We start from the raw sequence: 13,603 nt of genomic DNA, 5'->3' as shown, positions 1-13,603 counted from the left end.
AAGTCTGTATGTTATATTCATTTATTCAGATGGTGACCACATCTTTTGTTCTCTCCGGTCAGATGCCCATAATTCTCACAGATTCGTTCACATCAGTGTAGTTCTAGTTCAGTGTTAGTTTCTTTGTTAATATTTTTGTTTGGTTGAAAATCACTTTTTTTTAGCGTTAAAAAATTCATTTATTATTTATTGCAATTACTCACTTTGTATCCTGGCTGTAGCCCCCTCCCTCATCTCTTCCCAATCCTACCCTCCCTCCCTCTTCTACCCCTATGCCCCTCCCCTAGTCTGCTGATAGAGGAGGTCCTCCTCCCCTACTGACCTTAGCCTAACAGATCTCATCAGGACTGGGTGCATGATCTTCCTCTGTGGCCTGGCACGGCTGCCCCCGCAGGGGTTGGTGATCAAAGGGCAGGCCAGTGAGTCCATGTTAGAGACATCCCTGCTCCCCTTACTAGGGGACCCATTTGGATACTGAGCTGCCATGGGCTACATCTGAGCAGGGGTTTAGGTCTCTCCATTCAGAGAAACACTTCAAAAATGCTCAACATCCTTAGTCATCAGGGAAATGCAAACAAAAATGACCCTGAGAATTCACCTTACACCCATCAGAATGACTAGGATCAAAACCTCAAGTGACAATATATGCTGTAGAGGATGTGGAGAAAGGGGAATCCTCCTTCATTGCTGGTGGGAATGTAAGCTTCTAAAACTTTGGAAATCAATCTGGCACTTTCTCAGAAAATTAGAAATATTGCTACCTCAATATCCAGCTATACCTCTCCTAGCCATATATCAAAAAGATGCTAATCCATACAACAAGGACATTTGCTCAACTATGCTCATAGCAGCTTTATTTGTAATAGCCAGAATCTGGAAACAACCTGGATGTTCCTCAACAGAGAAATGGATACAGAAATTGTGGTACATTTACATAATGGAATACTACTCCACAACTAAAAACAAGGAAAATAATGAAATTGGCAGGTAAATGGATGGAACTAGAAAAGATTATCCTGAGTGAGGTATCCCAGAAGCAGAAAGGCACACATGGTATATACTCACTTATAAGTGGATATTAGCTATATGATATAGGATAAACATATTAAAATCTATAGTCCTAAAGAAGGCAAACAGCAAGGAGGACCCTAGGGAAGATACTAAATCCTCATTCAGAAGTGCAAACAGGATAGACATCAGAAGTAGGAGAAGACAGGGAACAGGGAAAAAGGCTACCACAGAAGGCCTCTGAAAGAATATACTCATCAGGGTATCAAAGCAGATGCTGACGGTCATTTTGATTTGCATTTCTCTGATGACTAAGGACATTGAACATTTCTTTAAGTGTTTCTCTGCCATTCGATATTCCTCTGTTGAGACTTCTCTGTTTAGCTTTGTATGCCATTTTTTAAATTGGTTTACTTGACTTTTTGCTGTTTAACTTCTTGAGTTCTTTATATATTCTGGATATTAGCCTTCTTTTAGATACAGGGTTGGTGAAGATCTTTTCCCAATCTGTAGGCAGTCTGCTCTTTGATCATCTCCCTTTCAGGGGAGTGCAGCCTTACGAGGTCACCAAGGAAGACAATGTAGCCACTCCTGATGAGACCTGATAGACTAGGATCAGATGGAAGGGGAGGAGGACCTCCCCTATTAGTGAACTAGGGGAGAGGCACAGGTGGAGAAGAGGGATGAAGGATGGGATTGGGAAGGGAAGAGAGAGGGAGCTACAAGTGGAATTCAAAGGGAATAAACTATAATTAATAAAACTAAAAATAAAATAATTCTAGACTGTAAAACAAACAAACAAAAAACAAAGCAGATAAACAAAACTTGGGCAGCATTCAGGGAATTTCATGGAAGAAGAGGGAAATAGAAAGACCTGGAAGGGACAGGAGCTACACAAGGAGAGCAACAGAACCACAAAATCTAGACCATGGGGGCCTGCAGATACCGATGCTCCAATGAAGGACCATGCACAAAAATCACTTTTAAAAACAAAACAGAACAGAACAAAACAAAACAAAACAAAACAAAACAAAACAAAACAAAACTGTGTATTGTTGGTGGAAAAAAAATACTGTTGAATTTGAACCAAGGCCATGAATTTGTTACCTATTACAGATAGCATTTTTTTTATTTACCAGAAAAATGTGCGTAATGGGATGATCAACAACAGCTTAGTAGCATTCCAGACTATGAACAGTAAGGAAGAATATGAATAGGTTAGTATATAACATAACATTTACGTATAGTAATAGGCCTATAGCAAGGGTATTCATGGAATATTTAATTTGTTTTATAATTTATATATAAGTATGCCAACATTATAGTGGCACTGCATATTGAGTTCTTCTTAAATGTGTCATTGACATATTTTATCACCCACCAAATGCTTGTAATCAACATTAGGTAGCTCATTATCTTTATTTTTATAAGCGGACACAGGGTTAGAGGAAAGGCATTTCCCTTGGGTGAGTAAATGACAAGCTAGGATGTGAATCTTTGGGCTTGAGTAATGTGAAGTACTAAGTTATGCTTCAGAATTGATGGTAGAAAGAGTAGAATTCAAGACAGAAAGCACGTTCGGGGTTGTATGGCCATTACACTCTTTTTAGGAGTAGATGGCTTGCGATGCACTTTGTCATTCTGTCTCCATGGGTTCAATGCTTCCTTGGAGAAGCAGTTTAGTGGGGAGTTGAGATGCTTGGAGATAGATACCTATGCTGCCACTTAGCAGGCTCGTGTCTTTGTCACATTTCTTTACCTAGGAAATGCGGTTGTTACTGATGAGTATGTAGGTTCATTGTTATGTGGATAAAATAAGAAGGTGCCAGCAACTAGTGAGTGCTAGGTATCTGGAAATGACTGCTGCTGCATTATACAGTCAGGGTGTCAAAATCTGCAAGGGCTCTTCGCCCCCCCCCCCCCCTCTGAGGGAGGAGCAGCCTTGCCAGGCCACAGAGGAAGACATTGCAGTCAGTCCTGATGAGACCTGTTAAGTTAGGGTCAGATGGAAGGGGAGAAGGACCTCCCCTATCAGTGGACTTAGAGAGGGGCGTGGGAGGAGATGAAGGAGGGAAGGTAGGATTGGGAAGGAATAAGGGAAGGGGCTACAGCTGGGATACAAAGAGAATAAAATGTAATTAATATAAAAAATAAAAAATAATCATTTAACCTTAAATAATCTGCAAGGGAAGGTGAAAGAAGCAACTTAGTTAAGGTAGTTTTAAAGTTTCATTTTCAAGATCATCCGTGCATAAAACACAGAAGTATGAAAGGATAGAGCTGGCTTTTCAACCAACATTACCTGTACCACTTTGAAGATATGGATGGGAAGCCTGGTGTGGTAATACATGCCTTCAGTCCAGCACTTGGGAGGCAGAGGCTCTGACTTTGAGGCTTGCTATCTTAAGGATACCAAGGGCTATATAGAGAAACCTTGCCGAGAGAGAGAGAGAGGAAGAGAGAGAGAGAGGGAGAAAGAGATTGGCCTTATCCCAAACCTAACTTTAATTGTTTATAGGCATGAAAGGAAGGCAAGGTTTGTTTAGGCATCACAATTTTCTCTACTGTAAACTCCTGCTGAGGATTCACAGTTTATAAAGTCCTACAGCAGTTTTGAAAAGATTTATTAAGGCCAAACATGCTGAATCTTTCAATTAGAAACCATACTTTGTTCCTAGCATCCATGGATATATCCTTATAACAAAAGTTTACTCAGAAGAATAAGTGTTGGCATGTCCCTTCCTTGCTGTTCTTGTCAGCAATGTGTTTGCTTGTATATGGGTTGAATTTTAGTTTTGATGTTTAATTTTCTTATTGGCTAAGTAGTCAAGTTATGTTTTTATTTCTCATTAATTCCTCCCTCCTTTTTCAAGTATAATTTCTGTATTTTGAAACTATATCTATCTATATTCTTTCATGTATGTAAAGAAAAATTAAACAAAGTAAATAAACTCACTGAGCGTACACATGTATATTGTATGTAACCCAGTACTGACGTCTTTGAGGTTCATCTTAAAATATTCGTCTAGTTTTTTGTAAACAATAAAATGAGACCCCTATCATAGTTATATATTTTAAATATTTAAAAATAAAACGTGAAGCTGTGAAAAATAGTAAAAATAATGGTGAAGTTACATTTAACGCTAGGTCAGAGTATTTTTAAGTTGACCATTAAAGACAATATAATTGAAATTTCTGTATTTACTTACAAAAATATTGAAAAATTTCTGCATAAAAACTCACTTCAAATAAGTAAACATCAAACTAGGAATATATTTATAATATGAATGAATAGTATTTATTTACAATATATAAAGAAGATAAGCTAATAAATAATTAAAAGAGCACTGTTCAGCACAGAAGTAGAGGAATTACAGTCAATGATTCAGAAGAAATAAAATAAATGATCATTAAACAGGAAAGAATGGCTAACTTCAAATGCAAAAAAAAGAAATGCAAATTTTAAGAAAACATTTATATTTTTACGCATTAAGTTGGCAGAAATTAAAATATAAAACAAATTTAATATCAGATATATTCATATAACCTGTTACTTCAAGTAAAATTGAGTTCCTGTAAATTTTTAAATTAAATTGAAAATAGAAATTTTTAGGTTTTCAATGTTTCAAAGATCTTAAATGTAGGCATAATCTTTCACTTAATTATTTTAAATTTTTATTTATAGTCTTATAAATTAAACCCCAAACTGTTAATTATTAATGACATCAGTATTATGTAGCTGGTTGAAATATTATGGTAAAGCCTGTGGAGACTGAAGAATCAACAAAGGACCATGAATGGACTGGACCTAGGCCTCTTAACAAAGGTAGCTAATGAGCACCTCAGTCCACATATGGGTTCCCTAGTAAGGGGAATGGGAACTGACTCTGTTGACTGCTTTTTGATCACTTTCCTCTGGTGGGGCTACTTTGTGAGGCCACAGGGGGAGAGTATGTGCTCAATCCTGATGAGGCTTGATATGCTGGGAATGAAGCTCCCATTCTTTGAGGAGTAGGGGAAGGGGGAGAGGGGAGACAGGGAGGTGGGTGGAATCAGGAGGAGAGGAAGGAGAATGCTCTGAATGGGATGTAAAATAAATAAAGAAAAAATTTTAAAAATTAACAAAAAGAAAATTTCATGGTTTAATTTTATGTTAACTTGGCACATAATTTTATATTAAAATTGGTATATAACAAACTTTGTTAGTGAAATATGATTAATAATGGAAACCCCTTTAATAAATTATAATAATGTTCACTAGACATACCCTTTAGTCTTAAAATTGCTGCTGTAGATGAGTTTTTACTCACAAAGAAAACATGTTTTATTGATAAATAAAAATGGTTAAAAGCTATATATGCACTGTGTACTATTTTTGAAAACAATTAGGAATGGTAGGTATATTTGCATACACCTAGGTAATACTATTGGTAGGGATTATGGACTTGTCATTTTATGATTAATTTCTACTTATTATTTAATTTTTCTTCAATAAAAATGTGGTGCATTTGGAATTGGATAAAAAATTAAAGAAGGAATATTCAGACTAATAAATTTCCTAATTCTCTGGCAGCAATCATCTACTATGAGAAAGAGAAATAAAGGAGAGTTTATTTTAGGCTAATTTTATGAATGGGTAGGAAAGAGATTGAGACAAAAGGCAGCGGCAGGGTTTACTTAGATGCATTTTTTTGAAGAATGTTTAAGGACAGGTAACACAGCTAAAGACCTCTTAGGTTAAAGCCTTTGGCACCTCCTTGTCATCCAGGCCACCATGTTGACTTGCCATTTTTGTGGGAGATCATAATTGGTTTCCCAACTGGTCTTCCTGATCTTTTACATCCCTATAAGAGCATTGAAAACCATAAATCAAGGTTCCCTGTCTGTAATATAAAATGACCTGAAGCCTTGAGTATTACAGTCTCTGTAATACACTCTCTGACCTCCTCAGTAGCCTCTCATCTACTCTCACTTTGCTCTCCACTGCACACACACATCAAGACTTCTGATCTCTTTGCCTTTCTTCTCCTGTAAGATGGATAGACCTTCCTTATGTATGAATGTAGTTCACTCCAGTATTCCTGTTCTCACTACATTCAAATATTTTCTAGGTAGGATTTCCACATCCATAAAAGCAAAATAGAAAAATACTTCAACCTCTTGCCTGTTTTCTTGATGCCATCATGAATTTAAAAAACAATAACACACTCACCTTACATTTATTGGTTTTTGATTATTCTGTCTCCTGGCTACCAGCATGGAAATATTTTGGAGTCACAGACTTTGTGTTAACCTGTTAAACCCTAGCCCTGTGAACATAATACATGCTTTAATATTTTCTCAATGAATGGTAGACACTGAATATAGAGATATCTTCTATAGAAATTTCCTCTGGGTTGATACATTTAATCTTAGAAGGAAGCTGGTTAACACTCAGGACATTCTAGCTTGGGTGTGGTGAAACATACAATTAATCCCAGCACTTTGGAGGAAGAAGCAGGTAGATGTATGTGAATTTGAAGTCAGCCTGGCCTATATAGTGAGCCTTAGACAAGCTAAGGCTATATAGTGAGAGCCGGCCTTAAACAAACCCACTCAATATGTTCTAAAGAGAGGAAGTATTCCATCTTATAGAGAAACTCAGCTCCTTAAGACTCAGGGAATTCTGAAAGGCTCATTTAATTTAGGAAGGAAACAACCCAGAAGCTTCAAGAAGTCCCTCAAACTTACATGTCCCAGAGGACCCCCCTCCAAACAATACAGGTTATTGCCATTGCTTAGATGCTCACCAGAGCTTGACAGTAAGGACCTATTCCTGAAGAGATCACCTATACTAGTCATAGGATCTAGAGTACTGTGAGCTACATTAATACTTGGTGTGGAAAGAAATATGCATGTTATAATCGTGGCACAAACATTATGAGATAACCAGCCACTTTCCGATTAGAATTAAAGCCCACTCTACGGTGGGAAACATGCTTGGTTTTGCAAGTCTGAACAAGAATATCATAGAGTTTTGAAGTCAAAGACCACAAGGCTGAACTTACTACTTCATTTTACTTAATGGAAATACTATCAAACTACTCCCTAAATTTATGTCTTTCTACCCATAGATTTGTTTAGCCCACAGATCTCATCAGAGAAATTTCTTTGTGCAGTGGATATTGGCTAGCAAAGAAACTCATAAATGGTCAAAGTACATGAAACAAGAGACTTTGAGGTACTCAACCATAAATGGCACATCTATATTATTCCCTCATCCAGTAGCTTGAGGATTAATAAAAAGATTAACAGAAGAGATTGTGGAAAGTCTGTAAGAGCCAGAGGTCAAGGAATAATGGAACAAAACAGTGTCTTCCGTATATAACAGAACTTTTGCACCCCAAAACTCACAGCAGTTGTGGTTGACTGTAAAAGACCTGTACAAATCAAGTCAATCAAAATCTTGCATGGAATGAGGGTTCAAGAGCTCCCACCTCAAAGTGAGTTTCTGTGGATAGCTGATTGCTTCTGGAGGAGTGAGGGCCTGTTTTCTTGAGGGGTGTGGTTCCTGGTAGTCTGAGCATGTCCATTAATGGCCCATACCCAGAAGAGTATAGACACTACATATTAAATTTAATAAAAGAAAATATGAAGTTGTGGGATTTAAGGCAATATTGGTATATCTTGAAGGAGTTAATGAGAGGAGTTGAGGTGAATATGATGAAAATATGTTGTATGAAACTTTCAAAGAATAATTACTATTTGTTTAAAAAGTCCATGAAACTGGCCAGGTACATTGGACCACTCTATTCCCAAGCTTAATAGGCACCAAGGACTACTGTGAGGCACTCCCAACTTAGAACAGGAAGATCAGCCATGCTTCCTAGAAGAGCCTCAGACAAGTCAAATTGCCTAGAAGAAACAGAATGGTTACAAATGGAAGATATACTCCCCAACCCATCAAGCTGCTTTTAAGTTGTGCAGTGAGATCCAGGTTTCCTGGTTTTGTGAGTCATGACCATGCTTGGTAAGCTGGGAGTCATTCATGGTCCTGTAAGTAAGCCCTGCCCATGCTCCTTTAATCACAATAAAAACTCACTAGCTTTTTGACCCCTCCCCCCACAAGGGAGGAGCAGCCCTGCTAGGCCACAGAAGAGGACATTGAAGCCAGTCCTGAAGATACCTGATAAGCTAGGGTCAGATGGAAGGGAAGGAGGTCCTCCCCATCAGTGGACTTGGAAAGGAGCAGGAAGGAGATAAAGGAGGGAGGGTGGGGTTGGGAGGGAATGAGGGAGGGGGCTATGGCTGGGATACAAAGTAAATAATCTGTGATTAATATAAAAAATAAAAATTATTATAAAAAAGAGAAACAAAAAACTCATTAGTTTACCCAGCTGAGCTGTGGTTCCAAATGTTGCGGATCTGCTAACTAGAATGAGTGGACATTTGGTTACGTTTCCCCAGGAATAACACTATCATAATATCTGACTCTCATTAACCAACACATTAGATAGTTTTGAGGTATTCTTTTGATGGAACAAGACAGGGTTATCAATTTACACAGGAGATATGAAGGCTTCGAAATTGAATGGAGCTTCAATTCGATTTCATTCATCAAATTTAACATGTAGCAAAAGCCCTTTCCTAAAACATCAAGCTAATAACTTGACTCATGAACACACACACACACACACACACACACACACACACACACACACACAAAATCCACTTGCTTTCACTTCTAAGCACTGTATTTGATGAAGATACAAAAATATGTAGACTATGTCACTAGACCTCAAAAGATTTAGTCAATAGAGGTGACTATGAGCTGTCCTTGTTTATCCTCTTGCTGCTATTAGGTTATATAAGTAGATTCAGGATAGGCGTGTAATTAACACGAGGTGAAGAGAGTCTATGAAGCAGATGCCAAGAATGCTCCCGCACTGCTGAAGTGTGCAATATATGTATCTGAACCCAAGATGCAGAGGCACCATTCCTTTGTGAGGTTAACAATTGGGTTATAGGCGGCGGGGCAAGATGGCAGCGTCGGGAGGACTCTCATTCTGAGGAGCAGCACAGCAGGATTGGCATAGTGACCAGCAATCAGAACTCGCGGCCATAAAACACAAGTGATTGTATTTCACAGGTGAGAGGATACCCCACGGTGGGGGATTCAATCAGCTTTAACTCACCCGACTAAACCGCGGAAGAGATCCCCGTTCTGCCAGGCGCTTGGTTGCCAGCCCAGAGCTACCCGCCAGCGTGATCTGATCACAGTCCCAGACTGAACTGTGGGCCCACAACACCACAGACTGGATTTCCCAGTCGAGAGATAACCCCACAGAGCAGGAAACAATTGAGACCAACCTCAGGTTACCCAGACATCCCCTGGAAAAGACTCGGGTTCCGCGGGTGCCCCAAGAGCCAGCCCGGACCCAGAGCCGGAACACAGGCGCCTGCACCGAGCCCTGCCTGTGCGCCTGATTCGCCGCCTAAGAGAACTGTGGGCACCAGGGCACCAGGGCACCAGACTGCGTGTCTCTGGCAGGAGGAAACCCCCAGCGGAGGGGGTCAGCAGCTCTAACTCTTAGGACACCCAGCACCAAAACACTTCCTGGACTCACGCAGACTCTAGTGCAGGCAGGAGCGCTGTGCTCAGCCACCATTATTGAGTTCCCCTAGGGCACTGGGACACACAGCTGCATCCTCAGACCTACAAAAACCAGAGAGCCATTACAGCAGCCCTCAGATACTGTGCCAAGGATCAACCAGTTATTCCTAGCTAGACTGTCAAAACTGTGGGATCCCTGGTCCTTCAAGAGGGCTGCACCCACAGCGTCTGGACCAGAGCAGTGCCTGCAGCCGCCATCCCAGACAGAGACACACAGCTTCTGGTCCAGAGTGAGGCACCCAGCCTCCAGACCAGAACAGTGCCCCCAGGCGCCAACTCAACCTAAGTGCACATTCTCCAGGTCCAGAGCAGAGCAATCAGCCTCTGGCCCAGAGATTTGCTGAGTGTACCTCCCACTTTCTTGGACAGAACTGTGCGCCCCAGGATAACAGACTGAGGTTCCCTGTTGGGAGAAAACCCCACAGCTAGGGAATCAGCAGTTTCTTCAAGAGGACTGTACATGGAAATTTAGTGAGCAGCAGCACACTAAATTTATAACAAGAAACCCAGCAGTGGGGCAACTGTCTTGAGAAATTCTATGGTTAAGAGGAGATCCCCCCCTGCCTAACATAGACCACAGCTACTACTCAGGGCTATAAACCTGAGGTGAGCAGTGGCAACTCCGGAGAAACACTGGCCATACAGTGACCATAACCAAAAAGCAGAGAAGGACTCCTTTAGGAAAAATCATCTTCCGGCCAAGGGGATACTCCCTACCTCAGGACTCCAGGAAGCACAGAAACTAAAAGCCAACACCTAAATCAGCCCAATGGGTAGAGGTCAGCGTAAAGGCTCAACCAACAAAAGACAGAGCAATATGGCATCTCCAGAACCCAGCCATCCAGAGGTGAACAGCCCTGAACAATGCAGCATAATAGAAAATCAAGAAGATGATCTTACATCTATGTTGATGAAGAGGATAATAGAGGAAACAAAGAAAATACGTAAAGAATTAGAGGAAGATAAAACCAAACAGATAATGGCTATCCGTAAAGAAATGGAGGAAGATAAAGACAAGCAGATTAGGGCCATCCGTGAAGAAATACGGGAAAATGCAGCCAAACAGCTTGTGGCCTTCAGAGAAGAAATAATTAAATCACTGAAAGAAATCAAAGAGACAGAGTTGAAGGAACTAAAAGAAAAAGAGGAAAATACAAGCAGACAGGTGAAGGAAGTAAACAAAACAACTCAAGACCTGAAGATAGAACTAGAAAAATTAAAGAAAACACAAATGGAGGAAATAATGGAGAGGAAGAATTTAGGGAAGAAAACAGGAACTACAGAGGTAAGCATAACCAACAGAATACAAGAAATGGAAGAAAGATTCTCAGGTGTAGAAGATACAATGGAAGAAATCGGCGTATCTGTCAAAGAAAATGTTAAATCCAAAAAATTCCTGACACAGACCGTCCAAGAAATCCAAGACAATATGAAAAGACAAAACCTAAGAATAATAGGTATAGAGGAAAAAGAAGACTCCCTTCTCCAAGGCCCAGAAAATATTTTCAACAAAATCATTGAAGAAAATTTCCCCAAGTTAAAGGAGAAGCCAATAAGGATACATGAGGCCTACAGAACACCCAACAAATTTGACCAGAAAAGAAAATCCTCCCGCCACATAATAATCAAAACAGTAAGTATACAGAACAAAGAAAAAATACTAAAAGCTGCAAGGAAAAAAGGCCAAGTATCATATAATGGCAAACCCATTAGAATCACACCTGACTTTTCAACAGAAACTATGAAAGCCAGAAGGGCCTGGACAGATATCATGCAGACCCTAAGAGAACACAGATGTCAACCCAGGCTACTATACCCTGCAAAACTCTCAGTCCTCATAGATGGAGAAAACAAGATATTCAATGACAAAAACAAATTTCAACAATACCTACACACAAATCCAGCATTACAGAAGATACTGGAAGGGAAAATACAACCCAAGAAAATTAGCTTCTGTCAAGAAAACACAGGAAATAACTAACCTTACTACAGCAAAACAAGAAGCAACCAAGCACACAACCTTATGAACACAGCCAACATCAATATCAAAGGATCTAACAGCCACTGGTCATTAATCTCTCTCAACATCAGTGGACTCAACTCTCCAGTAAAAAGACACAGATTAACAGAATGGATACATAAACAAAACCCAACAATCTGTTGCATACAAGAAACACACCTAAGACACAAAGATAGACATTACCTGAGGGTAAAAGGTTGGAAGACGACTTTCCAAGCAAATGGACCCAAGAAACAAGCAGGAGTAGCCATTCTAATATCTGATAGAATAGACTTTCAACCAAAATTAATAAAAAGAGATGAGGAAGGACACTTCATACTCATCAAGGGAAAATTCCACCAGGAAGACATCACAATCCTGAACATCTATGCCCCAAATACAAGAGCACCCACATTTGTAAAAGAAACATTGATAAAATTTAAACCACATATAGATCCCCACACATTAATAGTGGGAGACTTCAACACCCCACTCTCAACAAAGGACAGGTCAACAAAACAGAAATTAAACAAAGAAACAATATCTCTGACAGAGGTCATGAATCAAATGGACCTCACAGACATCTACAGAACTTTACACCCAAACACAAAAGAATTTACCTTCTTCTCAGCACCTCATGGAACCTTCTCCAAAATAGACCATATAGTTGGTCACAAAGCAAGCCTCAACAGATACAAGAAGACTGAAATAATTCCTTGTATCCTGTCTGATCACCATGGAATAAAGCTGGACTTCAACAACAACAGAAATAGCAAAAAGCCTACACACACATGGAAACTGAACAACTTGTTACTAAATGACAGCTGGGTCAGGGAAGAAATAAAGAAAGAAATTAAAGCCTTTCTAGAACTCAATGAAAATGAAGACACAACATACCCAAACTTGTGGGACACAATGAAAGCAGTGCTAAGAGGAAAGTTCATAGCACTAAGTGCCTTCAAGAAGAAATTCGAGACAGCTCATTCAAGCAACTTAATGGCCCACTTAAAAACCCTAGAAAAAGAAGAAGCAGACACACCAAAAAGGAGTAGATGGCTGGAAACAATCAAACTCAGGGCTGAAATCAATCAAGTAGAAACAAATAAAACAATTCAAAGAATCAATGAAACCAAGAGCTGGTTCTTTGAGAAAACCAACAAGATCGACAAACCCTTAGCCAAGCTAACTAAAAGGCAGAGAGACACCACCCAAATCAACAAAATCAGAAATGAAAAGGGGGACATAACTACAGACACTGAGGAAATCCAAACAATCATTAGGACTTACTTCAAAAGTCTATATGCCACAAAATTTGAAAACCTAAATGAAATGGACAATTTTCTTGATCGATTTGACTTACCAAAGCTGAATCAGGACCAGGTAAATCAATTAAATAGTCCTATATCCCCCAAAGAAATAGAAATGGTCATCAAAAGTCTCCCATCGAAAAAAAGCCCAGGACCAGATGGCTTCAGTGCAGAATTCTACCAGACCTTCAAAGAAGAGCTAACTCCAATTCTCTTCAAACTATTCCACAAAATAGAAACAGAAGGAACATTACCAAACTCATTCTATGAAGCCACAATCACCTTGGTACCTAAACCTCACAAAGACCCAACAAAGAAAGAGAATTTCAGGCCAATCTCCCTTATGAACATTGATGCAAAAATACTTAACAAAATACTTGCAAACCGAATCCAAGAACACATCAAAGATATTATCCACTATGACCAAGTAGGCTTCATCCCAGGTATGCAGGGGTGGTTCAATATACGGAAATCCATCAATGTGATCCACCATATTAACAAACTGAAAGAAAAAAACCACATGATAATCTCACTAGATGCTGAAAAAGCATTTGACAAAATCCAACATCCATTCATGTTTAAAGTACTGGAGAGATCAGGGATACAAGGCACATATCTAAACATAGTAAAGGCGAT

The 13,603-nt window shown here is 39.5% G+C and overlaps 1 protein-coding gene across 1 annotated transcript in view; it reads right to left on the bottom strand.

Annotated features, from left to right (window-relative positions):
* The window catches only part of Spef2 (sperm flagellar 2), a 209,068-nt gene that overhangs the window by 63,624 nt on the left and 131,841 nt on the right, over nucleotides 1-13,603 (bottom strand). The gene's annotated exons all lie outside the window — the stretch shown is intronic.

Source organism: Psammomys obesus, unplaced genomic scaffold, assembly GCF_907164565.1.
Source record: "Psammomys obesus unplaced genomic scaffold, mPsaObe1.curated_primary_1811, whole genome shotgun sequence".
NCBI lineage: Eukaryota > Metazoa > Chordata > Mammalia > Rodentia > Muridae > Psammomys > Psammomys obesus.
This window is presented reverse-complemented; position numbering and strand designations above follow the sequence as displayed.